The sequence below is a fragment of the Tenrec ecaudatus genome, chromosome 10 (assembly GCF_050624435.1).
Source record: "Tenrec ecaudatus isolate mTenEca1 chromosome 10, mTenEca1.hap1, whole genome shotgun sequence".
Classification (NCBI taxonomy): Eukaryota; Metazoa; Chordata; class Mammalia; order Afrosoricida; family Tenrecidae; genus Tenrec; species Tenrec ecaudatus.
Window position 1 is genome coordinate 16,835,427 of NC_134539.1, and position 26,861 is coordinate 16,862,287.

The window sequence follows — 26,861 nt, forward strand, 5'->3', positions numbered from 1 at the left end:
AAAACACACTCGCCCTTCAGAATGCAGCCGCTGATGATGCTTTTTAAATGGCCGGGCCTGCGTCTGAAAACTGGGCGGCTTTGCGAAGGGAACGAGTGCACCTGGCCTCTAGAAGTTACTTAAGATAAAGAATTGCAAGTCCTAATTTTGACATTTTGTGAACTTCCCAAACAAAAGGTGGTTATCAGATGAAAGTGGGGAGAAATGACTGAAATAATACGTAGGGGAATTGCTGTGTATTGGCCAACGATTGAGGACTAACCGTATCTGCACAGATCTTTTTCATGAAATGAGCATCTCACAGCCATACTCTTCCTGCCTCAAGTCTAAGAAATCACGGCTCTCCTCTAGGACTGGAAGTCAAGACAGGGTCACAAGTTCTAGCCCATTGAGATCAGAGAACCCTACTGAAGACAATGCCAATTACACGGTGCCTCAGTTTTCCTTTCACAAATAATGTGGGCAGGCTTGTCTCAACCAAAAAAGGCTGCCAAGATGAGGGAGATAATGAGTAAGTGGACTTTTGGCTCTGTGACGGAACGTAAACGACATTAGAAATTATCTGTCTGAATTACACACATCTGCTCTTCTAGAGATTACAAAGTATAAAAATCTGAGCCTGATAGATAGTCCCCTAATCTCAGGAGTCAATGAGGGAGGATCAGACAACAATATCCAAGTTCAAGTTTTAACTACACCTGACCCTTCTTCTCTCAATTGTTACTCCCAAAGTCTTATCCCATACCAATATGATTTACAGTTACAAGTACACTACAAGCCACTCAAATTTTAACATAAAATATTTCTATATGAGAATGGAGGTATTTCAAAGTGCACTCACACACACACACACACTTTTTTAAAAAAGTATCTCAAATGTATTTTTCAGGGCTCTTCCCCCACACTCGTTTCCTCCTGACTGGTGGCCACCAGAGAGTCCATGTACTCTTGATAAATTGCTTTCTTTACTCCACGGTGTAAAGGCCCTTATCATTTACCCGCTGGCTTCATTCAACACCGTGACTCCTAGGAATACTTTGTCAAAGAGTTCGGATTTCCTCATACTTCATTTCTCGCAGCTGATTTGTCTGATCTTTCCTATTCTAGTGGTTAAGTCAACTTTGAATAAATAGCCTTAAAAATTAATTTAACGTTTGGGGAAGATAAGGAATTCACAAGCCTGGGGATTGAAGTCTTCTCTCACTCCGCAGGGCATTTAGACTGCAGAAAAGCAGCAGAGGCGTATTATCATTCCTGCTCCTCACGTACAGCTTCACTACACAGCCTTCTGTAGAGGGACTGGGCCTACCGCGCACACAGTCAAGTGACGTGTGTGTGTGTGTGTGTGTGTGTACACACACCACGAGAGCTGAACTCTCCTCCCTCCCTCTGTGGATGCTCAGGGCTCATATCTCAAAGATATCAACACAAAATACCCTGCTCAGAGCACAACACATACACGCGCTTGGAAGGGTTCAGAAGAGGGGGAATAAAATGACACGAAGTCCTGGGCTTCGCACATTGTTCTGGTCCGTTCTCTCTCTGCACGGCACCCAGACCTGTCTTTGTGCCAATGTGTCCAAGTGCTGGGTGGGAAGTCGGATCTTCTCTCCCACTCTTGAAGGCGGGTCCGTGGGGGGGGGTGATTTTAGAAGATGAGGAAGACAAACTGTCCCGGGTACAGAAATAAATGTTAAGAAAGTGCTCCGACAAGAGCAATGGTGGAAGATGACCCATCCTCCAGATCTGCTCTGTCTACCACTAGAAAGTGAGGGCAGTAGAAGGACACACTGCCCAGCTCTTCATATGTGTGGCTTCCGTCCATGAGCGGCGGTACTGTTCTAAGTCACAGAGTACATCTCAGTACGCCTAGCAGCCCTTTAAGAAAGAGGAGATCTGCCCCATGGGGTTTCTGAGCCTTCACACCTTTACAGGAGCAGGCGGCCTCATCTTTCTCCCATGGAGTGGCTGGTGGGTTCGAATTGGTGATTGTGTCGTTAGTAGTTCATTTTGGGGCTCATTTCGTCACCAGGGTCCTTTCATACAGGGTAAGGGGATGGTACCTTTTTTCTTTAAGGGACCAGACAGGAATTATCTTATGGCTGGTGGGTCACACTCTTCTCTTCAGTGGTTCAGGACAGCACCACAGGCACAACAAACAAACGGCTTATTTGGTGTTCAGATAAAACTGTGCTCTCAAAAGCAGGTGAATGGACCCAGATTTGGGAAGTACTTTGAAAACACGTCCTATGGAGGATGGAAAGGTAGGCCAGTTATTTAAAGAGAGGCAAGAGATGGTGATGCAGAGGTTCTCATTGCTGAGACATCAATTACCAGCCAGCCAAGCCACTGAACAGGAAACTCCCGAGCTTGAAAATTTCAGCACAAACGCACACCCAAGATTATGATCCAATGAACTCCTCCAATGTATCCAAATTTTCTGATTTATACTTTTCTGATCATCATGAGTTACCAAGGTGCACCAACGTGGTAGCATCTCCTTGGCAGATGCAAAGGGCAAGTATGTTGAAGTATCTTGACTGGACATCCGCCTAATTTCAGGATCTCCATGTGTCTGATTGTAAAGCGCTCAGGTCTGGATCTAGAACCCCTAGGGTTAGGGATGTGACTGGAGCCAACGGAAGCATGGAATGTCAAGGCGAGAACTTGTTCATCAGGATGGGCATTTACTTTTCATACTCTATGGACCTAACCAAAGTCAAAGTAAACCCACTGCCATTCAGCCCGTTCCAACTCACAGGGGCCCTCCCTATGCAGCGGTTTCTGGGGCCTTGTAAATCTTTACCCAATGGACAGCCAATGGAGCGGCTGGTGGGTTTGAAATGCCAACCTTGCCATTAGCAGTCCAATGCTTACCTGACAGTACTACCAGCGCTCCTTCACCTACTAAATTGTCCTATACCTGTGATGTGCTTTCACACTCAGATGATACCCATTATCTTGCCTGCTCTGTGTCTATTCTCTTTCCTTCTGGAACAGCAGAAGGATTTTCTTTCTGGGAGCCACTCCTCCCCTGTGCTTGGAACAAATATTTCCAAGAACTATGTATTCCCTTACCAGGCTATTCCCCGGTCCACTGGTTTGGCCACACTGCTGGTTCAAAGGCAGGCCAATAAATTAAACCTGGAGAGTACGAATGACTCCAACATAACAGTGAGACCTACTGAGAAGGGTTCGCTCCTCGCCATCTGTTAGATATGCTCAAGGATGCAACCAACCCTTAGGGGCGTCTGGCTGAAAGGCCATGTACTGAGAATATCATTTGAGCTAGAAGGTCTGGCAGTGTCTGCAGCCAGTATTCTCCATAGACTTTTCAATCACATAAGCCAACTACCAGGGCCCCCTGGGCCCCCCACCTTGCCCATGGGTCTGTTTGAACTGGGATTCTGTACCTTGTAGAAGAGTTCAGCCAACACATCACAGGGCCCTGGTGGTGCAGTGGTTAGGGCAGCGATTTGAATCCACCAACCGCTCTGTGGGAGCAAGCTGTGGCAGTCAGCTGCTGCATAGACGAAACCACACCATGCTCAAAGAATCCAACTCACAGCAACCCCCCAGGACAGAGTCCAATCGCCTCTTTGAGTCTGAAAGGCTATACATCTTTAAAGAAGCAGAAAGCCTCATCTTTCTCCCCCAAACTGGCTGGTGGTTTCTAACTGCTGAGCTTTCAGTTAGCAGTTCAACAGGAAACCCACTCCCCCACCAGGACTCCTCCTACAAAGATTATAGCCCTGGAAACCCTATGGCAGTGGTTCTCATCCTTCCTCATGCCACGACCCTTTCATACAGTTCCTCATGTTGTGGGGAGCCCCCAACCATCAAATTATTTTTTATGGTTGCTGCTTCATAATTGTAATTTTGCTACTGTTATGAATCTGGCACCCCTGTAAAAGGGTCATTCGAACCCCAAAGGGGTCGGGACCCACGGGTTAAGGACCACTGCCCTATAGATGATGCTACTCCATCCTTATAAAGGTCACTATGAGTTGGGATGGATCAATCAGCGCATAATAATAACCACAAGTTGGGGAACTTCTCCAACTGAATTTCATGTAACTAACCCTGGTTCAACTATCACATTAGTTCCAAACCAAATTTTTCCAATCTCTAATTTCTCCAGGGAATAGAATAAGCAATTTCGTATCTTACACAGATTTACACGGGGTGATGGATGCCTTAAATCACATTCATCAAAGACAGAGGTATAGTAAAGAAATGACCAAAGTGTCAACTATGTGTCATGTATCCTTCTCATTTACTCCTTTAAAAAAAATGAACCCCCATGACATTACTAGCATTACCTTTTCAGAGATCGAAGGATCTAGGAGGGAAAGTAAGTGGCCTGAGGCCACTCAGCTATCACTCAAAGAGAATTCTGCCTCTTCCATATGTTCAGCTAGACCATCAATAAGAAACCCTGGAAGCCTGCACGACTTCATCATGCTCAAAGAAGCCCCCAGCACTTCAGAATCTGGGCCTCTTGCCGACTGCTCTGCTGAAACAAGCATTTCAAAGGTCACCAATACCAGCTTTCCTATGAAATCCAATGACTTCAATTGACTGTCATCATTTCCCCTGATCTCTTCATAGCAGGTGACCCTATCGATCACCACTCCCCCTAAACTGCTCTCCCCTCCGCCAGGCATACATTTACTCGCCGGCACTTAGCAACTTCTCACTGCCTTAAGTGCTGCCTGCAGGTGCAGAAGTAATTGATACTGTGGTCTCCCTGTCAAAAGCGAAGTCGGGCGGGGCAGGCAATATCAGTGCAACACCCGAGAGGTGATCAGGTACCATGAAGAACATCAGGGAGCAAGACCCTCGTAGAAAGGCGTCTAATTCCTTGTCAGATGCCCAGGACTTTGGCAGCCAGGGGAGGAGGGAAGCGCACTGTGGAAAGGAACCAAGAGAGCGTGCGCCTCAAACTGTATATCCATCGCGATCCCCTTGAGCCTCCTTGAAGCACACAATTTCTGATCCCACAGGGCCAGGGTAGGGACGAAGGATTTGCACTTTAAACATTTTCTTTTTCTCTATATATTACTCTTTGTTCTATTTGGTTTTGCCCTTTTAATAAGGCCCTGGGATGGTGCTGGGGTTGCTGGTCAAGGAAAACCACCTGGGGAAGCAGAGACTGGTGAGTAGGAGAAGTGAGGAGCCCAAGCATGTCCAACGTGGGGGCGAAAGATGTGGAAAGGAAGCGCAGATGTCAGATGGACAGCCTGAAAGGAATCTTAATTCTGCAAGCAAAAACTTATTGGAAGCTTATTGTTTTATTTCTTGTTAAGAGGGGACAAATATATTAAACTTTTCATGGAATTAAAAAGGATTCTGGGGTTTAAAAAAATAGATCTCTGACTAGAGTTCAGAAGTTAAGTCAAAAGCTGTCTAGCACAGTGATGGGGACTTGTACATCAGCACAATGGGGCTCAAAGAACCTCCACAGATAACAGACCCCTAGAAAAGAATGCCAAAGGGGCAAGAGGGTCATATTTGGTTTGAAAAATGACCAGAGTTGACTTCATAGACACACCGTTCCTACCTATGCCACATGTGCCATGGAGTTGAGGGGCAGGATGCTCAGAACAGAGTGGGCCATTTCTCTAAGAGCCTGGTGAGAGATGCCTTAACCCAGTGGACTTCCAACAGGGCTGAAAGCAAACCCAGGCTTGGAGGAAGCCTCCCGAGAGGCGGTTAACACAAGGACTGTTTCTAGGTGCTGAGCTCTCCTTTTTACTCTTTCCTAAAATTGTTCCTCCTGAGAAAATGGCTACAGGTTCACACAGGTGAGTCACTGTCATCTCCTCTAGGGGGAAAAACGCGCCTCCCTTCTTTAGAAACTCAAGTCCCCTCTTGCCTCCTACGATGCACTGGCCCAGGGTGTAAAACTCTCTTTGTGCCAAAACAATTGACCGCTTGAAGAGCCAAATGATCAGGAAAGGCACCAGCAACCCGACTGCTCAGGTGGTGAGGGCGTGGGGTTGGAGCCGCTGCTGGAATATTTAGAATTCAGATGGAATGGCCTTGCCATTGCTACCCTATTTCAACAATGCCTCACTTTTCAGAATGTATCCTATGAGAGCAAAGCAAAGGTGCCAACACCGAAAACCGTCTTCCCTCTACATATGCAAGGGCACTAAGTGATTCTTTTTAACTGTTCTCAATGCTCATCTTTCAGAAGCATCATCACCTGGAACAAAAAGCCGCTACGCCCATGTAAAGATGCCCGCTCTTTAGATGCAGGTTGACTACTTTCCTCTGTCTACAGACTTTACAAGGTACGCCAGAGAAAACCCACGGACAGAAACTGCACCCGATTTAAGAAATGAGATGCATCACTTAATAAGGTCGTCATAATGTAACTTATCAAACAATATCAAAATATTAATGTTTGATATCAAACTCAGTTTGAGCTGATAAAATGGTGAATTATTATCGATATCCTGGTCAAACAACTTAGAATTAAACTGTAAACTAATCTGAAAGTAATTCATTTTTCACCAGACTGTAAGTTTGTCTTCCATTCAACACAGAAAAACAAGATGCCAGAAAGATTTAGAAAAAATAACCAATGCTTTAACAGTGTGGAGCCCTGGTGACAAATGGTTAGGAGTTGGGCCGCAACTCACAAGATCAACATTTGAAACCACCGGCTGCTCCAAGGGAGGAAGACAGAGCTTTCTACGCCTGAAACTCACAAGGTACATCTACTCTGTCCCACAGAGGCACTATGAGCTAGCATTGACTTGATGGCCATGAGTTTGGTTGTGATTTTTTGGGTGGCTTTTTATCTAGTTTCTTCCTAAGTCCAACACCAAATTATGATACAGAAACAGACACACATTTATTAGAGTAATATCATGACTTACACGTGGGTCTCATTTTTATGTATAATTCCTGTGAGCTAGACAATGTAGTCTACTGTTATAAATTCAGAGATGAAAATAGCCTTTCTATTGTCAACCAAAGACATTTTATTAGCTCTACATTGTGTTTTTGAGAGTTTAAGTAATCTTACAAGATCCATTCCATCATTTATTATTGTTTCTATAATTATATATAGTGTATTAGGAGCCCTCGTGGCAGAGGGGCTCCACACTGGGCTGCTAACTCCAAGGTTATGAGGTTCTGGTTTTCCAAATAGGCTTTGAAGGTGAGTTTTCCATCAATTAAGATAGATACATCTGCAGTGATGAAAACATTTCCTTTATCAAAAACTATTGCCCCTTAGAATATAGCGTTTTTGTTTCAAAATGTCCTGTGTAGTTTGAAGTAGATAAGGTGCCTCTAAGTGAAAGAGGCATAGTTTATAAATATTCATGTAATAGCTAGCTAACACCATTTCCCAGACATGGAGAAGGTAAATGACTGTACCACATGAGCAACAAGGCGAGTGATTTCCAAAGTTTGGCTTTTAACGAAGCCAATCGATTGCAGTGCAATTTTTGGCGCAGAATTTTAAATGACTAAGAAACGAGTAACAAGGAGGTAACAAAGCTCTTGGTCCCAACTATTCAAGGAGCACTAGAGCAGTCATGTCTGTGACCATGGAAACCAGGAAGAGCAACACTTAGCTCTCACAGAAACTAACACTTACTCACAAACACATGCACCAGTCTGGGGAGAAGCACTCCCAACCCGATACATGGCACAGACAGATGCCCTTCAATAAAAACCTACTTTGCATTTAATAATGTATGCAAATAGGTAGCATTGGCATTGATTTTGATCTTGTTCATTACGGTGCTCCAAATATTAAAGTACAACTTCCACTGATACCTAGAGATGCCCTAATTTCCACTGCAGACAGGACTGAGATGCTGAATGGCCAAGAGCTTTCTCCTGAATGGCTCGCTATAGGTACACACATGCTATTGGGGAAGCATATTACACACAGAGAGCCAGGGGAAAGGAATGCCTTCACGTCCACCCTGGGTGAAGCGGTACCTGTTGTCCTCTGGTTAAGGGCAACGAGTGGTGAAAGACAGAGTCCCTTGAGCTCCACTCAAAGGCTTCATCCCTGCTTTGCCACCTACTCTCATGTGTAACATGACAAGTTGCCCAACGTACAAGTGTGAGGATGATGCCTTGTTTTCAAAAATTCTTCTAAGGAGCAGGAAAGCAAACAGCTTTTGTATAAATTACTTAAGTAGAAAGGAAAGGAGAATCTACACCAGGTGTCCTTAAACTATGGCCCGCGGGCCACATGCAGCCCACCAAGGACATTTATCCTGCCCGCCCGGTGTTTTTGCCCAATTTGTTTTTTTACTTCAAAATAAGATATGTACAGCATGCATAGAAATTTGTTCATAGCTTTTTTTTTTTTAATCTATAGTCCGACCTTCCAACAGGTCTGAGGGACAGTGAACCAGCCCCCTGTTTAAAAAGTTTGAGAACCCCTGCTCTACACTGAAGACCACATTGATAGGGAAAAGAACACCACCACCCCCCAAGAGTTAGGTGTTAAATTGACGATGAGCCAGATTTATAGGAGAATGACATTTTCTAGTTTGAGGAATTGAGAGGGTCAAGGCAACTGACATTCAGAGGAAACATTGGCTTCCAGACCAGCTACCAATTCCAACTACTCTACTGAGACAATCCCGTCCTGTGAATTCCACTACTCCTCCATGACACAACTGATCACTGTAGTTCCAGCCAATCCCCAAACCCAGCAATTCCACACATCCGGCTATTTCCAACTACAGCGCTAACATAGGAACTTTGTCACCATTTCAAGGACGCACAGTTTCCTTTCCTTGTTAGCTTATGTGAGTACCACGCAGCTACGCTGCAGCAGCTGTGTGGGGGGGCCTAAATAGCCAACCTGCATGCTCAAAATTAGACTTCTACTTTTGTTATTTTCTGAAAGGACAGGTGCTTATTCAAAAAAATAATGAGAAGAGCTAGAGAAAATGGAAATCAAGATAAAAATCATCCCTCACCCCACCACCCAAACGCCAAACACGGTACACATGCTGATGCACTAACATCTACAGTTTCAATGTATGATTTTGTAGGCTTGGGCACACCAGGAGCCCTGGTATCTTTGAGAGTTTAAGCAATCTTACAAGAGCCGATCCATAATTTACTAGATGGTGGGTTCTATGTTAGGTTGCAGTAGATTATATATTAAGCTGCTAACAACAAGGTCAGCAGTTTGAAACCAGCAGCTGTTCCATGGGCTAAAGATGCAGCTTTCTACTCCAATAAGGACCCACAGGGGGCAGTTCTGCCCTGCCCTACAGGGTCACTAGGAGTCAGAATTGACCCTATGGCAGTGAGCGGGGTTGGGGTGGGATCACATTGTACACAATTTTTTTTATGTTATGGATTTTCTTAATTAATGTTAGATACTAGCTTCCCCATCCACCTCTCCTCCGACCCTGCCGGTCTCTCCCGCCCGTGCATGCGCGCACACACGGTCAAGATTTCCAAGTGTGGCACAGCAGACTGTGGTTAATGGATTACTCCCTAATCACTCTGCCCAGAGCCTCCTTTCTGGCCCTAGAGTGCTGCCCACTGCCTTTCAGACAGCCCTGGTCCTCCAACGCTCCCTCAGGCTTTAAGTTCCCTACAGATTAGGAATTGAGTGGAGAGCAAAACAAGACGCAGGCCAAGCCCTTGTGCACGTGCGCAAACGAGTAAAGGGAGGAAAGCCAACCTTTTACAACTGCCCCGAAATAACAGAAATAGAAACTGTGCGTTTAAAGTGAGAACAAGGAGAGGGGTTTTCCAGGAGTCACAAAAAGGAAGGATACTAAATTCCTCCAGCTTTGAGAGGCAGCTAACAAGGTGCACACCCGAACCAACCTCACTGCCATTGCGTCGCCTCCAACATCTAGTGACCCTGGGGGACAGAGCAGTGCTGCCCTTGGGCCTTTCCCAGGTTGTCACTATGAATGGGACTACACAGCCTCTTTCTCCAGCGGAGTGACTCGTGGTTTTGAACTCCTGGCCTTGTGCTTAGCAGCCCCACATGTGACAGCTCAGTAGGCTGCCTGACTACAGGCTGGGGCATGAACAAGAGGAGGCTAGAGACCCGGCATTCTCAGCTGTCTCATCGATGGGAAGAAGAGCCCGGCTCAGCAGTTAAAGTGAAGGTCTGCTAGCCAGTAGGCCAGCGATCAAACCCACCCCGGCTCATGGGTGCAAGCTGTGACTGCCTGTGGCCTGAAGATCACAGCCTTCGAAAGCCCATGGGGGCAGTTCTAACCTGTGAGAGGTGAAGGTGTGCCAGAATGGACTTGCAGGTAATGGGTATCTGCAATGCCCTTCTTCAGTGTCTGTCTTCTTTCCGGTTTGACCACTCTTCCTTTCCGTATTTTGTTCTCCTTTCCTATGACCTAAGCAGGCTGTCTCCGCAGCAATGGATGGTTTTGTGAGACCCAATCATGTGAGACCCGAACACATGCTACCCGCACATTGATTCCAAAGGACAGACTAGAACAGCCCTGCAGAGTTCGCCAGACTCTAAGTCTTTACAGAAGCAGCCTGCGCCACCTTTCTCCTGTGGAACCAGTGCTGGATTTCAACTGCCAGACAACAGCCTGCAATCACAAACTTAACTGCTGCATCACCAGGCCCCTGACGTGGACCTAATCAGTGGGGGCGGGAGCGTTCCTGCTTTTGCACTAGAAGGGGAAAGTTGTAATTCTGCGGTACCACCAAAGTCTTAGGGTCACCATGTCGTGTTCACTATCTTCTCTCCTGCTCTTTACCCCCCTCCCAGGAATAGTGGGGGTAGAGAGTCGTGGTGGGTAGGATGGGGTTGCTGGTAAGGTTAAATCATAAACAATTTACTCCCTTTCCTGATACTTCAAACTGTTGGGTGTTTACCATGGATCTCTGGGTTTAAAAAGTTGGACATCTCGTGGTTAAGGAAATAGGCTTAATTCCTTTGAATTACACATACAGACTGGACAATGACTAAGCCACTATGCCACAGGGTTCCTTAAAACTCAATGCCATCGAGTTGATTCAGACTCAGTGACCATCTAAAGGCATGGCAGAAATCCCCCTGGGGGTTCCCCCCCCCCCACTGTCATGACCTCAATTCTACCTTACAAATCGGATTGGACCAGAACACTCACACAGCTACAGGTAAGAGCCCACAACACAGGGAATCCAGGATAGATAAACCCTTCAGGGCCAACAATGAGAATAGACATACCAGGAGGATAAGGGGAAGGTGGGGGGTGAAAGGGGGCATCGATCACAAGGATTAACATATAACCCCTTCCAGAGGGACAAACAACAGAAAAGTGTGTGAAGGGAAACAGAGAATGATGTAAGCTATGAAAATAATAATCTATAACTTATCAAGGGTTCATGAGGGAGGGTGGGGGGGGGAGAGGGGAGAAAAATGAGGAGCTTATATAAAGGGCTCAAATAGAAAGAAAATGCTTTGAAAACAATGATGGCAGCATATTTACAAATGTGCTTAACACAATGGATGGTTTTGTGGATTGTGCTAAGAGTTGTAAGAGCCCCCAATAAAAGTATTTAATTAGAAAAAACCTTTATGGGAATAGAAACTCTCTTCTCTCTCCTGCCAAGGGTCCTGGCTGGTCTCAAACTGCTGGCCTGTGTTTGGCAGCTCAGTGCACAGCTTGCTCTGCCAGCAGGGTGCTTACTGTGGCATGGATCGGATTTCCATCTACAGTGTGAGACGTGGAATGGGGTCCGAGAAGAGTAATCCAATAAAGACACTTCTACAAAGCGTTATCTTACTGTGTAAAATATCGGGGGGGGGGGGGGTTATAGTCACTCCTTTCACTAGCCACAATTTTACTTGTTAAGAGAAGGGACTTTGACATTACATAATGGGGCAATAGTTTGAGAAGGAAAAATATAGTCATAGAATGAGATCTTCTTAAACTGTGATCAGGTGACTGAAGTGAACATAATTCGCCTGGATGTCTTTTCCATACCAGGAGGAGATTTTTAAATCAACGGGGAAATGGAGGACGGCATATAATTTCAATAAATGGGTGGATGGGGTCTGTCACTTCATCCTTATTCAGAGAAGAATTGCAGGAGGACGGCAGTTTGAGTTGCCTGTGGTTGCTAGTGCAGTGCTTTGCGCTGGGCTGCTGTCACCAAGGACAGCAATTTGAAATGGCCAGCCTCTCCCAGGGAGAAAGATGAGGCTTTCTAGTGCAGTGAAGAATTAGAATCTCAGAAACCCGGTGGGGCAGTTCTGTTCTGTCCGATAAGGTTGCTGTGAGTCAGAATCACTTAGACGGCCGTGTGTGCAATGGAACCAGAAGTATGAAATGTAACGCAAAGGAATGAATGCAGACTGCATGCCCGGCCACACTGCTAACTTCGAGAACAAAGTGATGTCCTGTTTGAAACCCATGGTCCAAATGTGTGAAGTAGAGCTGGGACGGGGGAGGGGTGGTTGAGAAAGAGCTCGCATGTAGTAAGTGAAATGTGGACATCAATATTTTTTCATGTCAATTCTTAATAGCAGGCACTACTCTCCTACCTCCGAGGAAGCTAATGTACGTAAACCTCTAAGTCGGCAGACTTCACTTCCAATATGTCCTGTGAAGGTCACTGCAGTAAGATCATACTCAGTTGGTGTGTTTTTTTTTTTTGGGGGGGTGACGTAATGTTGGCATATCAAAGTGCTTTTTACTGATCCTAGACAATTGGCTGTGAGAGTCTACAGGTCTTACTTTTCCACAAATTTTCTTTTTTGAAACCCAAGCTTCTGTACAAGCTGAATTCAAGGGACGCCGGGTTCTCAGAGAAAATTCCGACTACAGGTCAGGTCCCTCGGTTTGGTGGGTTTCACTGCTGGCCTGGTGTGTGAGGCTGCAGGGCAGTCAGTAAGACAAGTGGAATGGGGAAATTTTTCAAAACCACCTACTTTGCACACTAAAACATTGAAAATTTTGTGCTAAGGTCTAAAAGGACACTCCCCCCCCCCCTGTCCCCTAGTATCTGCTCCTGCCCTCAGGCCAAGAGAACTTTCAATTGAAAAGCTATTTCAATTGCAAAGTTTGGAGAACAGAGTCCCTGACCTCAAACTCCACTGAGAATCCACGTTCTAACAGCATCTAATGGTCAGCTGGAGGAGTCCTGGGTCCGTGAACTTTATTTTAATTCCAATAGGTTATCAATTAACATGCACTTGACAGAGACTGTCTTATGGAATTCTTTCCACGATCACTTTAAGAGCTCTAAAATAAAGTTGTTAATGGCAGGAGTTTCCTGGAGCAACTTCTAGGGTCGGGTTTGAAGTTTCGGTTACTTATAAAAAGAATATTGTTGTTGAGGTTTTCCACTTCCTTAGAGAGTTGCAGTCTCGGACCCCTACGGGGGCAGCTCTGTGTCTTGCAGGGTCACTGTGAGATGGAATCAACTCTCGGGCCGTGAGTGTTGTTGTTCTTGACATTACATGCCTAGGTCATACATGTCATCTCAGTTTATGAGGGTGGGTGGTTCTTTATTCTTGCTAATGCCACCAATAATTCCCAATTACACCACACTTTATAATACGCACACAATATCCACTATAGTGATATGTCACTTCAATGTAGCTAGCCCATGAACTTTTACAGATTTAATAGGATTATGTATAGTTAGAATTTGATCATAAAGAGGCCCTTTGGAATCATAATAGCACCAATCCTTTCCCATTATAAGAGTCAGCTCCCTTTCTAGGTAAGACCATCAGGGCTCAAGGCAAAGGCTTAACCCACTCTGAAGTTGTAAGCCAGATCCTAATAAAAGCCTGAGCACCTGGGGAGAACATTAATAAATGGCGCTGATGACATAATAAAAAGAACTCAGTGATTTCAGGGGATCCTGAAGGAGGGCAATGGCTGTGTTTAAGAGAAACATCGTGTGTGACTTGAAGTAATATTTAGATCTGTGTGTTCTATTATTTCATTTGGGGGGGGAGAACTATGTAATTGGGAGCAAATTAAGTACAAAATAACTCATGTTCCATTTAAGTCACAATTTTCTAACTGTGACTGTCAAGGCTGAATTAATTAGGATATTTAATACCAAGAAGAGAAAAGGCTTGCTTCTAAGATTTTTTTTTTTTTTTAAGAAATAAAGAACTGGTATGTCGCTGAAAGAGTTGATCCCCAAGCTTGGTGATATAAACTGTCAGCCCTTAATGTGTGAAAGGTTTCCCCCCCACCCCCACCCACCTTGCACAAATAATACATCATTGTTTCTAAGTTGAAAACTTAACCTTAGGGCTTCAGAAACCCTGATCACATTACTTATACTATCCCTTATGTACGCTTAGGTGAGTGGTCCTAGATTTTGCTTTATGCCACGTCATACGTGAAAGAGAGCCTGTGAATAGGCTCATGGTCCATTATGAAGGTGGCTCTGACCCTTACAGAGAAGGGGACAAAGGTAGCCAGTGCCCCCAAACCCCCACTGCCCAAGGCGTTCCGGTCACTTGGGGCTGGCATACAGCTTTGACAGCAGGGAAGATGCCCAGGCGGACCGCACAATTAATGTGGGTTGGAACCGGAGCTCCAGTTGAGACTGCGTTGCTAATATTGCAAACTGATTGGCATTCCCCCCTATGGCCTTATGCAGAATAAAGTTTTTCACAACAGACTTTGGAAATCATTAAAGCCCGACTGGGACACACATAACAGTTGACTGTCAACGCTTGCTATTCGAAGCTCACGCTCTTGACTAGCTGATTAAACAGGCCCGAGTCTGTATTTCTTCTCCTCCTTACCCTTCCTCACATGGCCCGCTTTCATAAGCATGTCTTTGCTCATTGACAGCAACCCTACCAGAAGATGGGTAACAGAAGAGAAAATAAAACCTACAAACTTGTCAGCAGACCTAAGAAGAGATCTGGTAATTGAACAAGTTCAGGATGATGACGGTCCCTGCTGATGTTGGCTGGAAGTTGGTGACACAGAAGTTGTGAACGATAAAGCATCACCGGGTAAATTGTTTAACGACCAAGATTTGCAACTGAAACGTATCATGTAAGCCCTTTTATTAAATAAACCACCAACCAACCAAACAAACAAAAACCCCACCAAACTATGAACTAGTCTACGAAAATGACCACCCCATCCTAGCTTTATTAGCTTGCAAGACTGGGGTCCTTGCCGCCGCATCATCAACAGGAGAATTTCAGCCACGTAGCACTGCCAACGCCAGGCCTATGTGTGATTTGGTAAACCATATGCTTAACCCTCTACAAGGGGTAATGGAAAAGTACTGGAGGGGTTTCCAAAAGTTCATGAAAAAATTCCATTATCTTTTAATTCCATTTTCCTCATGAAATTTCTGAAGCCCCCATGTACTTTAAAACTGAGAAAAAGCAATGAGACAAAACCATCAGCATCTGGTAAGAAACGCCAAAGAGAAATGATCGTGTTCAATTTTTGTTTTCCTATGGACATCACCTTTGTATCCTGGGTATTTTCCGCTCCCTCCCCAGCCAATCAGCCTACCAACGTCCTTGCAGACCGGTATCCATTCTCCCTGCACCGCCTTGGAACCCCCTAAGAGGCTGGGTTGTCTCTCACACGTTTGACGCTAACGTGCGTTTTCTTCTGAATTGCTGGATTTGCTTAATATATGGAGCAGGTACCAACTGTTCGGCATCCCTGACTGGTGGGATAAAAGACCCTGGATGAAGATCTGCTCATTAAAAGGGCTAAGAGGGCAGTGTTCCCCCTTAGGAAGAGTCTAAAGGAGCCTGGGCTTCAATGTGTGAGCAGAAAATGTCAAAGATTAGAGCAATGCCTGCGGCCTCTCCCACTAGCCCCAGGATAAGCAACACAGACAGGGCTGGGCAGACGGGAACCTAAAGGTTACCATTCCACCCTCGCACGTTGGACATTGGATGGTTCTGGGTTACCAACAATGGTCGCTGGCACACGACACATTCAGGGGAGTACAAACACTGCAAAAAGAACTCGCCCCTAAAAACGCTCAACAGCAACAACGAAAACCAGGGTCTCTGTAAGTTCTGATGACGACGACAGTTCCACTAATCATGACCAAGTGGGCAACAAGGCAGAGAACGACGACACTTTAAAATGCCTCGATTGTTCTTTTCGATATTTAAGTGCACCACTGTACTTAAAATCCAGTAATGGAAAACACTTGCCAAATTCACCGAGCCTGACGGAGGCACTCCTGCGATCTTCTAATTTACAGCTTGCACGTACAGATGTTCACACTTAGTAAAAGGGCTTCTTAATAGCTTTTTTTAATTAAAAGTGTGTTGATAATAGGTGTTTTAAACATATCCAAACAACACAGCTGAACTGACAAATGCCTCGCCGTGTTTCACATTATGGCAAGATTTTATTAGAGGGGAAATGTTAAGAATCCGTTGCATGTCTATAGGATAAATGCCCCCCCCCCCTTGCCCCAAGCCTCTGCTGAAATCTTTCATGAATTTTTCTCTCTATGATCTGTTTCCAAGTCGCAAACGTTAGATTGCTACTAGGTTGATATAGCCACAAGCAGAACCACACAGTCTTTGCTACTGCCTGAAGTTTGGGCTTTTCCCCTCCTCCCCCCTTTGCAAAACTTTGAACCCTGGCCAGCTTTGACACACTGCCTCTTCAGTTAATAACGATCAAGTTTCCCCTTGTCTCCTGTCGACTTCTCTCGGAGGCAATTGCGCACTCAGCACCCCGAGATAATAACACACATCTATAAGATAAAAGCAATGGCATTAATGTAATTCTCTGCCCCTCTCTTTAGCCTAATCTTTTTTTCCCTTCAGTTTTGACTGCCTGTATGACACCTGTTTCTGTCTCCTCTGATCCCACGACAGGTTTTCCGCTGACAAGGTTTTTGCCTGACAGAGATTCTGCAGACAAGAACATAATAAAATATGAAGAACTGCTTGTCAGAGTTCCTGCCAATGCTCACATGAAATAAAGAAGAAGAAAAAAAGGAGAGAGAGAGACTGAGACTTTTTTTAAGGGGCCCTAGGACGGTCCCTTCTGGCCTGTCAGGGCAAAGAAAGAAGAAGAAAAAAAACAGACCTCCCTAGCCAGGTTCTCTGAGCCAAACAGGTGTTTTCTTTTATGTGAGAGGTTGATTTGTTTTTTAATTTTTACTGATAGTGGAAACATGAGGAGCCAAAATGGGGCAGGGGAGGGGAAATTTCCTACCATCGGATTTTTTTAGGCAAAGCAGCATTGAAGCACTCCCAAATAGAAGTGGAAGGTATTTCACTGAAGACCAGATTGTCTGCATAAAACAAAAATGCCAACATCTGCGAATGATCAGGCACATTTGACTTCTCTAGGATTTACTTCCTGGTTAGGTAGGCTACTAAAACCTCCCACCAGCCTTTCACTCCTCGGGTGTCCTGACGACATCGAAGGGTACAGCAAACGCGAAGAGGGGGACAGGGCTGGAAGAGAGGCACGCAGAAAGGGACTAGGATCAGGCCATAGACCACTCAGTTCCATGAGCTTTAGTTCAGAGGGTGGGGGATGTGGCAGATCAGATGCTGCAGTAAGTACCCAACAAGGTAGAGAAAGAGATGCCCAGTCTGAGCTCACACTGGGAGGAGAGGGGTGAAGTATTGCAGGGAGACTGCCCCCTCGCCATCTCAGTCAAGTGTGCCAAGAGCATACAGCAGGGAACTCTTTAATTGCCCCTGCAGGATCCCTCTCACCACCCCCCGTGACCAGGGCAGAGGAGAGACTGGGCACGATCAGCAGTGCAGCCAGCAGGAAGTCTCAGGGACACATGACCAGAGTCCACTGTGCCGCGTGCAGGGCCCACAAGAGCCTGGGATTTCCTCTGAGGATCCTCTCACCAAGCCTACTGCTCTGCCACCGCTGCACTGTAGCCCAAGCGCCGGGTCTCCGAGGCACGACCTCAGACCCTGGGTCTACAGGTCTGAGAGAAAAAGAGCACAGTCCACATGCTATGACTTTGAATTTCCTAGTGGCTATCTATAAGAAATAAAAAAGGGAAATTCAGTTTTAAAATAGGCTTGTTAATGCCGCACATAGAAAATATTATCACCATACCCAAATCCACTGCCATCAAGTGGATTCTAAAATGCATCACAAGCCTACATAACAGGGGGCAACTGCACTCTGGGATCTGCGAGGCGGTTTGTTTTCAGGGGAGCAAGCAGACTCCTCTCCCTCCCTTGGAGTGGATGAGTTGTGTTAGTAGCGGGCAGGCTTCCGATGCTTACTGGGCCACACCACCAGTGCCCCCCTCCCGACCTCTCACCCCAAATGAAAGCTCTAGCTAACATTTTCCCCTCCCCCCCCTTGCAAAACTTTGAACCCTGGCCAGCTTTGACACACTGCCTCTTCAGTTAATAACGATCAAGTTATTAAAAAAGGATAATACAAAAATACTCCTCTCATCCACTGATTTTGCTTCACACTATCAAGATTATAAAAGGGAATGAGTGAGCACCTCACCGTAGTCTTGCCGAGGTGGCGGGTCCCGGTGACTTTCCTAGACTATCTGAACAGTACCTTCTAAGAGGAGAGGAGTTGAGTGTGTTTCATTTATAACCCCTTCAATTTGTGTTCAGCTTAACCTGATGAACTCCAGTTAATTAAGATGTTCCTATAAACAATTAAGCTTCCTGTAGGATCGTTAGCAAGATATAAAAATTTATGATGTAATAAAGTGCAATAAAGTAATACAGTGGCTAGCCCATCAAAGCACTTCACGGGCAAGGAGATAGGTGTGAGATTTTGGCAAATCTAGCTTTTCATACTGTTTTTTGGTGGGTCGTATTTCAATGGCTAAAACTCAATGCCACTGCTCGGCATTTCTCAAAACGTGACGTTTGGGGTGAAGTGTGCACACATCTGCTCAAATGTCCTATGTGGGGGGTGGAGCCCAGGACTTGCTACAGTGACTGAGAGCAACACCATCTAAGGAATGCTGACGCTAGTGACCCAAAGAACTAGTGCCCTGAACTCTGCTGTGTGTGTGTGTGTGTGTGTGTGTGTGCGTGTGTGTGTGTGTGAGAGAGAGAGAGAGAGAGAGAGAGACTCACTCACTCACTCACTCACTGGTTTTTAGATACAGTCACAGTTTGAATTCCAAGAAAAGGCATGAGCCATAGCAAAGGCCTTGCTCACAAGTGGAAGAGATGGGATTTGAGCACTGACCTGGACACATCCAGCACTGAGCCACCAAACTCTGCTATCTTCAAGGGGAAGTAGTCCTCTTGTCCGCAAGTTTTGTTATTACAATGAGCATGGGTTGAGTATGTATTGTGCCCCAAGCAAGAACAAACAAAACGCTTTCTGACCCATAGCAATGGACAGAATATAGGTTTATCGGTGTGTTTAAGTCTTTACAGGAGCACATAGCTTCATCTTCCTCCCTAAGAGAAGCTGGTGGGTTTGAACCACCAACCTTGCAATTAGTGGTCCGACACTTAGCCAACAGCACCTCCTATTGCTCTACCATCCACTGCCAAGTGATGCACTCTGTTTCCTTATCTGTGGAAGGGGCATAAGGCTGGAGGATTGCTCACAGGACTCTCCCGAGGGCATTAGACCTAGCGATCTGCATTTCACAGAAAAGGACACAGAAGGTGCCTTACAAAGTGTAGTCAGTCTCCTTCGAAGCACCACCATTCTGTCCTGCCTCCCGCCGGTAGACCTGAGCTCTCTGCACAATGCGGTTCACGCCAAGGCCGTGTCTTTCAATACCAGGTCCTCTGCTGGGGCCCCCTCAGGATTCCCGCGCAGGAGGCCTAGTTCAACTCCCAATCAAAGGGCTGCATGTGCAGCCCACTACCTGTCTGTCACGGAAAGTCTGTGCGGTACTACTGTGCTCAACAGGCTTCAGTGGAGCTTCCAGGCCAAGGCAGACTAGGCAGAAAGTTCAAGTTGTTCATGTCCAAAGACAAAAAATAAAAATCCTACGGATCCCCTCTGCAGCTGCTCTGGGTGATGCGCCAAGAGCGCGCAGTAGGTGTTATCATCTCATCGTGTGTGGGGCTCCACAAGTCAGGCCCACACAACAGCAGCTAACCAAGATCCTCTCCAGAAACTGCTAGCAGTAGGCTGGCATTAATTAGGCAATGGTAGTGGCCAGGATTTGCCAAACTCAACTTAGGTTCCATGTGAATACAATAAATGAGATACAATCTAAACAGGGACTCCTTTATGATCCGTTGTAAATTGGTTCTAGTTTTAAAATATTTTCTGCTTTCTTTTAGGCTGAGGTTTTTATCTGTTTGACTTTATTAGCAGTATTTGATTTTGTACATGTTTTTCGGTATATGAAATTCAGGATAGGTACAGCGATAGAGACAGTAATGGATTAATGGTTCTCAGAAGGGTATGCTGGGAGGTTGGGGGGTGGGGGGAAGAGCTAAGAACGATGAGTACATAAATGAAGAAAACACTCTAATACTGAGTGTAGTGAGACTGTACAACCCTTCTTGATGTGAAGAACGACTGAAGTATATATGTGAACTTCATGCCAAGAAAGCTGTTGGTTTGTTTTTTAATCTAGAAGGGGAACCTACGGTTTTGAGGGTAAGGAACTGTTTGTGCTGTGATTAAGATTTAAAAGAAAACACTCCCCCCCACACAGATCCCCCAAAAGAAAAAAAAACCTTAAAAGAGTTCAAAGTACCTTTCCAAACTTGGGCAGGCTGAAATACAAATCAAAATATGCAGCCCAGGGACACAATAAGAAAAACCTGGTTGCTTCTATTAATCAAGCTGCGAACCCCTGCCTTCGCGAGGCTGTCCTCCCGCACAAGTTTATCTGCCATGATCAGGGAGTAGAGGAGAGCGCCCCAGAGGACACCATGCCCTCGGGTCAAACACAGAAGATTCCCGTGCCAGGCAGGAACCCGGCCTTGTGCTTGCTCTCCCAAATAAACGTGAGAATGTTCAAGGACTTGGCCCCTGGAGATACCAGGCCCGAAGCAGCCTCCGCAGAGCTGGGTGACAGCTACAAGCTGCTTTCTCTGGACAAGGCACAGCCCTTCAGAATCAGAATCTCAAAGTATGAAGCCCACCAGAAAGACACGTTCCTTCGAAGAGCCAGACATCTGTGGGAGTTGCCAACGTTCCAGCGTTTCTAAACCAGAGTGCCCTGCATGGGCCGAGGACCGAGGAGTTTGTGACCACCTGTTTCTGATCTGATCAAAGCCCATGTCCACCTGCCTGGGCGGTCCCCTTCTTCCTTTGGCCTGGCTGGGCTGCGTGTCCTTGCCTGTGAGAGGAGGGCTTGGACAGGTACCTCTGGCAGTGTTCACCACGTGCGCAGCACTCTGCCCTGTGGAAGCATTGTCCCCATTGCATCGTTCACTCTCACGGGTCAATCCCAGGTCCCTAGGAGGGGCCAGCGCTGTGGCGGGCAGGCTAACATCTGGGAGAAGAGCCTTCCTCCGTGGGAAGGAACTCAAGTTTCCTTCAGGCCCCGTCTCCTTGTTTTGAAAACTGACAGATGATCACAGAAAAGCTGCCACCAATGTGCTCAAAAAGCGCACGAAGTCCTGGAAATGTCGCCCGTCCTTGCTTGCGACAGCGTACTGTCTGTCTGGTACGGACAGGGTTAGACTGGAGAAGAAACACGCAGGGAGGGGCGGGAGGATAGGTTATGACTTCCGTTCTATTGTGTGTGGTGGTTCGCTTTCCAGGCAGCGCCTCAGATAGGGTGACCAGACATCCCGCTTTTGGCAGGACAGTCCCAATTTTTAACAATTTTTCCCACGTCCCGTGGCGTTTTAAAAAAATCCCGATTTTTGGAAAGAATGCATGACAAGCTAGGGTACACAGTTTTCGGCTGCCGTGTGGCTATTTCGCCAGGATATGAGTTTTATCAATGGCATCCGCTTTACCAACGTTAAAATCTGGTCACCTTAGCATTAAAGTTACCATGGAGCACAAGCTACTTCCCAAGTGACCCATAGATTGGGACAAATAATGAAGACATGATTTTATATAGCCTACAACAAAAATGACTGGCTGTGGCCTGTCCAGCTCGATCCCTGATCAGGTACCATTATGACGCTGACACCACTGAAGAGAATCTGAAGAAGTCCTGAAATCTCAGCGCTTTACATGTGGGCCTACATCATCCAGAGGTTTCTCAGACCAACATGGGCAATACTTGCTGGAAAGCAAAATTCCGAAGGAAGGAGGAGAAAGAAGCAGGGAAACTGGGTGGATGGACGTGGGGAACCTAAGGAGGAAGGGGGGGGAGCAACAAATGTCAAACACACATGTGTATGACGTGCGAATGGGAACTCTGTGCTATGTAAACTTCCAGCCAGACCACAATGAAATGTTTCCAAAAGAAACATGTTCACAGAGGATACTCAGGGTCAGAGGTCCCAACCTATGACTAAATTACTCTACTTGAGACTTGACTGGGAGAGCCTTTCAGGTGTAGGGTTGCCAGAATTAACTGAGAAAAATACAGACAAAAACAGGACATTCAGTTAATTGTTTACCTGAAATTCAAATTTAACTAGATATGCCCTATCTTACCTGATAGCTCTATTTAAATGAGGGTCTCTGTAAAGACCATGAAGGATCCTTGGTGGCCCTGTAGGTTAGACATTGGGCTACTAACCATAAGACCAGTAGCTCAAGCCCTCAAGTGTAGGGGTCCTCAAACTATGGCCCGCGGGCCACATGCGTCCCTCAAAGGACAGTTGTCCGGCTCGCTGGGTGTTTTTGCCCCCTTTTTTTTTTTTTACTTCACAATAAGATATGTGCAGTGTGCATAGGAATTTGTTCACAGTTTTTTTTATTAAACTATAGTCGGTCCTCCAATGTGTCTGAGGGACAATGAACTGCGCCCCTGTTTAAAAAGCTGGAGGAGCCCTGCTAGCGCCTCCATGAAAGAGAATGATTACATTGTCTGCCCCAATAAAGATGTGCAATCTCAGAAGCTCTGTACAGGCTCACGGTGAGATGGAACCAACTCAATGGCAATAGGCTTGGGCATTGGTTTTTTTGGATTTTATTTTTAAAAAAAACAAACAAACGCTAAGTCAGAGAAAATATACCAAGTAAGAACTAAGAATTCAAATGCAATGACACAGGAGTGAGGGTTATAGAAAGGTTTGACATTATCTGAATATATGAAACTTAAGTCTTACAAAGAATACATGAAACCACAGGCTGGATACTGTTATCAGCTCGACAGTGCTCACTATTTCCTGTAGCATGGAACCACAACCAAAGGATACCTGTCACAGAGCTCAGCGCATCTACTTCATGAATATCTCTTGTTGGAAGATGACGTAGGCTAAGCCTGCACAGTTTACATTATAAAGGACAAAAGAACCTGAATTGCTTCGATGAAATGCAACCAAGAAGACAGTTGGCAGGATGAGCAGCTCTTCAGACTAATTTTTAAAAACACGAATGTAATTATTAAACTACACCCTTTGTCATCAATGAGCTGCAAAGAATGAAGGGAAATAACATTTATGGAAAAGGAAGGGGTCTCACAAATTTCAATGCAACAAGCACACTAGCAGCGACAGCTCCGGACTGGGGTGGACGACCTGCCGTTCTCAGGCCACACGTGGCTCTTTGAAATGATCATGGCTTCATTTATTTAAAAAAAAATTAAAGAATATTAATCAGGTTATGGTGATTTCATTTTTATAAAACATATTTATTGCTCTTGATTAATTTTTTAACTGTTGTGAGGGCCAGGACTGGCGCTTCGGTCTCAAAAGATTGCCAACTCCTGCCCTAACCCAAAGGAAATGCTAATGTTACTTCACACTGCTGGGCAGTGAATGTAATTCCAGCATTCACGCGGTTTGTGGATAGGGAATATCCTTCTGCTTTGAAATCAAAGCATTTCATAATGAAAGTTATTTGCACCAAGAAAGCTGTTGTGAGTTTCACTTAAACCATGTGGTGGGATAGTGGGTCAATACAATGGGCTACTGACTAAAAAGTCACCAGGTACTTGACAGTAGAGAGATGAGGCTATCTGCTCCCATGGAGATTTACAGTCTTGCAAAACCCACCAGGACAGTTCTATAGGGTTGCTCTGAGTTGGCACTGACTTAATAACAGTTTTGATTTTTTTAATATGCTTGTAGTCACTGATCTCTTATCCTTGCCATATGCTCACATGTTTACATACCCAAGGCCATAGAAATATTTGCTGTTAATGTAGTTTTAAGATATAGAAATAGAATTGATCTACATAAGGAAAATAAATCACCTTTCAAATATTCACCCATCTCTTTTGTCAGATACACAAATAAAATACAGGAAAAACAGCAATTTTCCAGTTGTCTTGGGTTGTCATTAAATGATTCCTTAAGCCATTTATTTAACTTAATTCAATGGTCTAGAAATAAAATTTTCATCGGCTCTAAGAAAGTTAAAGTTAATTTGAAAATAATCGATAATAAAAATGGTTGAGTCAGGGGCTCTCAAGCCTTACAACCCACCCCTATCTGTCATAGGGCAACGCATTTTTACTGGTAATATTTTCATTATAACCTGGGATTCTCCAAGAAGAATGAATAAGAAATACTCTTCCTCCCATCCATCCTGGCCCATTGCTGAATGGATACTGGAAATACTTGCCCGTTTTTATGATGAAAAACTCTTGATGAAAGCCTCAGTTCTCTGACAGGTAAAACCGCCGTTCATATATTGGGGTGGCGGGGGGCCGGGGACTTGCATGCCTCAAAACTCAACAAAATGAAATTTCTTCCAACATAAACATTTATGTGACCACACACAAAGCCCAATGCTGAACTTGAACGTATGCTGATGTCTTGATTTGGCCCCTGAAAACAGAATAACTTAACTTGTAGGAAACATTTTTCCCTCTTTTAAGACTCACTCAGACTATTTTACGTTTAAAGAAAAAGAGCACTGAAAAGATCAGAGAAATAGAGATTGAAAAAAATACAACTATGTGAAGTAAGGGCAATTTTCTGGATGCCACTATCAAAAGGCTCTGAATAGAAACATGACAACATTTTTAAAAATTGCAACTCTGGATTAATTTTGAACTACCCAATAACTTTTTTTTCTCCTCTTTTCTTTTTTTACATTTTATTAGGGACTCATACAACTCTTATCACAATCCATACATATACATACATTAATTGTATAAAGCACATCCATACATTCCCTGCCCCAATCATTCTCAAAGTATTTGCTCTCCACTTAAGCCCTTTGCATCAGGTCCTCTTTTTTTTTCCCCTCCCTTCCCTCCCTCATGTGCCCTTGGTAATTTATACATCGTTATTTTGTCATATCTTGCCCTATCCGGAGTCTCCCAATAACTTTTTACACACCACAACATGGCCATCCATACAACAGAAAACAACAAACGGTTGGTCTTACATCAAATTAAAATTTAAAAAGCATTCTTTCAATATTAAAGTGAAAGAGCTAACATTCATTAACCTGAGGGGGGAGGAGCGGGGTGTCCCAGGAAGCATGCCTTTATTCTATGGGAAATGTCTTGGTATTCAAGAAGTACCCTGCCCTCTCCCCTAATTCAATGATTCTAAAGATTTCAAGGAAGTATCTAAGTAAAAATGTCCCAATGAGTAATTTCAAAATCTAGATGTTGTGAAAAATGTGTGAAATAAAATATCCATTCTATTTTATTTTAAAAACATTTGTTGTCAATCTTTTTAGAAGGCAACGAATGCCAGTAATTCAAGGAGGCTTGAGAAGCAACCTGTAAAGCTATGAAGTATGGTGTGCATGTGTAAACATACATACTGTTGTTAGGTGTTAATCCCAACTCATAGTGGCCCTATGTACAACAGAAGGAAACCACCAGCCCCATCATCTCAACTGCTGCTACCTCTGGGCTCATTGTGGCCGCCACTGGGTTATAACCCATCTACTGTGACCCATCCTGAGACACTCAACTTGAGCAACTCTTATCAGACAATGTGCTGCTGCTATTCCTAAGGTTTGCATTGGCCATGTTTTTTCAGAAGCACATCAATCACTAGGCCCCACTTACTAGTCTCTTTAACTCGAAGCTGTGTTGAAATCTGTCCACCATGGTGAGACAGGTATGTGTCTCAGGAGATGGCAGATGAAGGAGCGGTAACCGGGCTTCTAACACCACAGCACAGAAGCCACCATGATACCATAACAAAGTGACAAGTGGTGGACATGCATGCATACACACATACAGATAACACATAGAAAGGGATGTGTGTATGTACTAAAAGAGGAGCTCTGGGGCACAGTAGGGCATTAGGTTGCTGATGAAAGGGTCTGTGGTTTGAACCCACCACCTGCTTCAAACCCACCAGGCGCTCCTCAGGATGAAGATGAGGATACCAGATAGCATTTTAATCTCAGAAACTCCACGCTTCTGCTTCGTCCTCCACAGCTATGGCTGTAGGTTGTGGTTTATTTTCATTATTTTATATTGATGAAACAGATTTAAGATATAAAAACCCATGAACTTCAAAATCTTAAGAAGTAATGTTACTAACAAAGGAGACACACGAAGCCGTTTATTCAAAAGAGAACAAGCATTCTAAAGATGCTTTTACATTAAAAACTCATTTTGAAAAAACACCTGAACTGGACATGTGAGTATTTTTTTTAGTAGCTGGTATTACGTTTTTAAACCTCTGTAAGAGGTGAAGTGTGTTTCGAGCTACTCTGAAATAATTCAATGAAATATATCCTGCTAGTCTTGTGGCTACTTTCCATCTACTTTCAGAGAAAAATTACACGCCAAAAAAAAAAAAAAGTCACTTCCTCCTTGCCCCACACATAAGACATTGTAATTTGTGTGGCAGCCAAGAAGACGGCTTGTTTCCCCTCTGAGAAGAAATAATTGGAGACATGATTTCAGGGTTTCTGTACACGGGGAGGGAATGA

At 44.8% G+C, this 26,861-nt stretch overlaps 1 protein-coding gene across 15 annotated transcripts in view; it reads right to left on the reverse strand.

Moving 5' to 3' along the window:
• The window catches only part of BNC2 (basonuclin zinc finger protein 2), a 460,115-nt gene that overhangs the window by 148,631 nt on the left and 284,623 nt on the right, over positions 1-26,861 (reverse strand). The window lies entirely within an intron of this gene.